We start from the raw sequence: 4,369 nt of genomic DNA, 5'->3' as shown, positions 1-4,369 counted from the left end.
CCCTCCCTCCCTCCCTTCCTCAGCAGCCATTGTTATTCTGTAGTTCGGAATATTTCTTTTCAGAAACATGACACAGATAGGTTGGATAGCCTCATGAGGTCTTGTTGCCCCCTTTTAGCTAGGAAGAGAGTGTGTACGTGAGTGAACTTTTCACCACTGGGAAATAGGTGGCTCTTTCCAGGGTCTTCCTAGTGCTTCCCTGCAATTAATAGGAGGTGTGCTTGGCCCGTTTAACACTCAACTTTCTGTGCTTACCTCTTAAGCTTCCTTTCCCACAGCCAGAATTATTTTTCAGAATCTTCAACTACGTATACTATTGGTTTGTTTGCATTTCTTTGTCATTAAGGTTGAGTGGCTTTTTTGGTCTGTTTCTTGCTATTTATTGGCTATTGCTAGTGTTTTTTCCTGTGTGAAGTGCCTCTTTAGACCCTCACTGGGGCTTCCGGCTTTGGGGAGTGGGTCTCTTTGTTTGTAAGACCTAAATAGTACAAATGTCTTTCTTAGTGTTGGGTTTTTTTTGGTACTGGGTATTGAACTCAGGACCTCCTGCTTGCCAGGCAGGTGCTGTGCCGCTGAGCTATATCTCCGGCCCTCTAGTGTTGACTTTTGTCATTTCACTTAGTATGCGGTTTGGTGTTTAAAATACAAGTCTTGTTGTGTTTCTGGTTTTTGTTTTTGTTGGTACTGCCAATTAAACCCAGAATCTTTAGACTGAACTACATCTCCAGCCGTTTCGATTTTTTTTAAATTTTGAGACAGCATCTTACTATAAATTGCCAGGGCTGAGCTCAAACTTGCAATCCTCCTGCCTCAGCCTCCCAAAGTACTAGGGCTACAGGCATGAACCACCACACCTGGTTCAATATCACTTATCACTTCATTTCATTGTTCAGAACCACCCAGACAATATTGCCTAACAGTGTTTAGAGAAGGTAAATATTTTGTTCCTGTCTTTAATGAAAATGTTTATATTTTCTTGTTCACTATGTTTATTGTTAGTTTTTATAGGTGATTATTTTTAAAATCACATTTAAAAAGTTGGTTTTTATTAAGTGTTTTGTTGTTGCTGTTATTTTGTTTTATTTTAACCTCAGGTATAGGTGTGCTTTGGGACTCTATGACAATACCCTGAAATTTCATCTTTTAGTATGATGATCTAAATCAGTATATTTCTTTATGTAGAACTTTTAATTATCAGCTTTTAATTATCTGCTTGTTTATGATACACTATTTAAATTCATAGCTAGATTTTATTTAGAAACGTTCTAATTTAACTATTAGCTATATTCACAAATGTAATCAAATTTGGGTGAAACGTGTGGTTTCTAGGATAGGCTTATCTACTTTATACTAATCTCTATTAATGAACTTGTAAATTTTTTTGACATGATAATGACAGGGATGATAGCAGAACCTACAAATATGATATAAGGGAAATATAACTCTCAACCTGTTAGATGTCTGATAGGCCAAGTTCATGTTCTCTAAAGTGGAAAAATGAATTCTAAGAACAATGGATGTTAGGAGTAGGAAATTCTTTTTAACCAAAACATCTTTACTTTTTAGTCTTCAACAAACAAACTCCTTCTCTCTTTTTCCAAGATAATCACGATTAACTTAGTATAAGGCGAGGGGGCTGGGGATTTAGCTCAGCGGCAAAGCGCTTGCCTGGCAAGTGCAAGGTCGTGAGTTTGGTTCCTGGTACCGGAGAAAAACCAAAAAAAAAAAAAAAAGAAAAAAAAAACTTGGTATAAGGCGAAAGATTTATACGATTTGAAGAGAAACCAGAAAAATGTGTATACAATACATCTTCAAAGTATTTCCCTTTAACGGGAAACTTAGCTTTATAGAATCTAAACATTAGAAGGTTAAAAAAATTCTTTTCTTGCCATTATAAAATGGAATCTACAAGAAAATCCACTCGTACTTCTGGTCCTTCTCCTCCAGGAACTAGCATGGTTATATTATTTCCATTGAGTAAGATCTGATCTAATGTAATAATCTTTCTTCCATCTGGTGTGACCCCAAACTCAGTGACATCTTCCAGCACCGTATCGACAAAGTCATCAAATCCTAGAAGGGTGCCAAAAATTTCCTTATCCCTCTTCATCACAATGTGAATTCTTTTATTTTTTTTTATTTATTTATTTATTTATTTATTTATTTATTTATTTATTTTCCACTACCAGGAATCGAACTCACGACCTTGCGCTTGCCAGGCAGGTGCTGTGCCTCTAAGCTAAATCCCCAGCCCCTACAATGTGAATTCTTGATCCTATACATTTGTCCACCAGCTCTAGCAGCAGCAGCTGAGACGGGTTAGTGGTCACATTGGCTGTCATCACTACGCTGGAAGTGGCCTGGAAATATTTACTGAAGGGTAGAAAAAAGCTCCTGACTCAGAGGGACAGGAGGGGACACCCAGAAAATGGGTTGCCCAGGACCCCACTTCTCAGGGGAAGTTTTTACAGAGCACAACCACATGGGTACAACGTGGGTTACAGCTATGATCAATCAATAAGGTTGTAAGTATAGCTGCTAAAGTAATAATACTGATCCAGTGGGGAAGCAAATCAGGAAGGGAGTGGGCATGGAAAGAACAAAGAACTTCTCAGGTAGGTGATGGATCCAGGGGTCTTGGTTGCCCACTTAGGTGACTGATTCCTAGCTAGACTTTACTAGACCAGGTGTTATCGCTTATCTCACCCCTTGGGGAGTATGTAGGCTTGGTCCTTTTACTGTTATCTTGAGGCCTGGCCTCCATCAGATGCTTCTCCAGTCACAGTTGTATGCTTTTTCACCATTGTCTCAACTCTCTAGAGGATCCAGCCCTATCTGACTGCCTACAGTATTCCTACCCAACTTAGCTGTATATAATAATAACACAGTTGTCCCTCAGTATTTGGGGATGGTTGGTTCCAGGACTCCCCCAACCCAGCAGATGCAAGTATAGCCTCTCATATACTTTAAATCCACTCTAGGTGATTCACAATACATAATCCAATGTGCACGTTGTGTAAGTAGTTGTTATACTGAGTTATTTAGGGAATATGGACAAGAAGAGAATTTATACATATTCAATATAGACAATTTTTTAAAAAATACTTGCAATCTATGGTTGGGTGAACCTGAATACGGAGGATAAACTCTATAATATTTGTGTATAAATTTATATATCGATATGTACTTACATGTATATACATATATAAGGTTCATATGAACACACATATATGCATACACACAGGAATACCCATTTCCTCTATCACCATAAAGAGTAGAATAGAACTTTCCTTCCAGAGCTGGGGATATAGCCTAGCGGCACAGCACCAGCCTGGCAAGCACTAGGTCCTGAGTTCAATTCCCAGTACAAAAAAAAAAGAAGTTTCCTTCCAGATGAAACCTTTTGTGTATTTTTCTTCTGCTTTCTTTCCCTATCCATTTTTATGATTTAGCTCAAGTAATGTGAACATTTAGTTCTAAGTTATTTCCAAAATGATTGCCTTTTCCATTTTAAGCCTCCTTTTTAAATAATTAGTAGGTTTCATAGGGCCGGGAAGATGGCTCAGCGGCACAGCTCCTGCTTGGCAAGCGCAAGGTCCTGAGTTCGATTCCCAGTTCCAAAATAAATAAATAAATAGGTTTCATAGTCAAGCTACAACTTCTTAGCCATAACTTTAGACTCTTTCTGTTTGATCTTTTATTTTGAGACAAAGAAAGGGTCTGAGGATGTACTTCGGTGGTGGAGTACCCTGGATTCAACCCCTAGGATCACAACAAGACAAAAGTAAACAGTGAACAAAAACATTTCTATAGCTTGTCCTTCTCTTTCTTGAATTATTTGATGTATTTTCCATTTGGTCAGAATACCACATGGAGTATTTTATTTCTCGGTTAACTTTTAGAGACCCAAATGTCCTATTTGCATGTCCTTTTGCTAACAGAAGGTTTAGCTAGCTGTCAGATTCAGGGATCACTCTGAATTATTTCACCTCCAAAAATATAAACATTGCCTTATAAATTTCTAGCTTCCAGTGCTTTGGATGCAAATCCTATTTTTTTCCTTTGTGCATACTGTTTTTGTTGACTAAACAAACACAACTGTTTTCTTCCTGGAAGTCTCTGAGAAAGCCATACCAGGGATCTGTCTTTTCTCTTTTCAGTTACTGTATCTTCTAGGGCCATTGTTGATCTGAAGACTCATTTTTTTTTTTTTTTTAGCTTAGGAGAACTGTCTTCTACTCTTTAGTGTCTTGATTTCCCTTATTGCTTTATTTTTACAACCATTGCGTAGATATTAGAATTCCAAATCCATTGTTACATCTTTTTTCCCTTTAATTGTGCTGCTCTGCTTTTTTTTTTTTTTTTTTTT

The 4,369-nt window shown here is 37.7% G+C and overlaps 1 protein-coding gene and 1 pseudogene across 5 annotated transcripts in view; one reads left to right on the top strand and one right to left on the bottom strand.

Annotated features, from left to right (window-relative positions):
• Pml (promyelocytic leukemia) overlaps window positions 1–4,369 on the top strand; it is a 37,204-nt gene that overhangs the window by 3,690 nt on the left and 29,145 nt on the right. The gene's annotated exons all lie outside the window — the stretch shown is intronic.
• On the bottom strand, window positions 1,766–2,175 carry LOC102020399 (annotated as a pseudogene).

Source organism: Chinchilla lanigera, unplaced genomic scaffold (assembly GCF_000276665.1).
Source record: "Chinchilla lanigera isolate Chin_1 unplaced genomic scaffold, ChiLan1.0 scaffold00049, whole genome shotgun sequence".
Classification (NCBI taxonomy): domain Eukaryota; kingdom Metazoa; phylum Chordata; class Mammalia; order Rodentia; family Chinchillidae; genus Chinchilla; species Chinchilla lanigera.
This window is presented reverse-complemented; position numbering and strand designations above follow the sequence as displayed.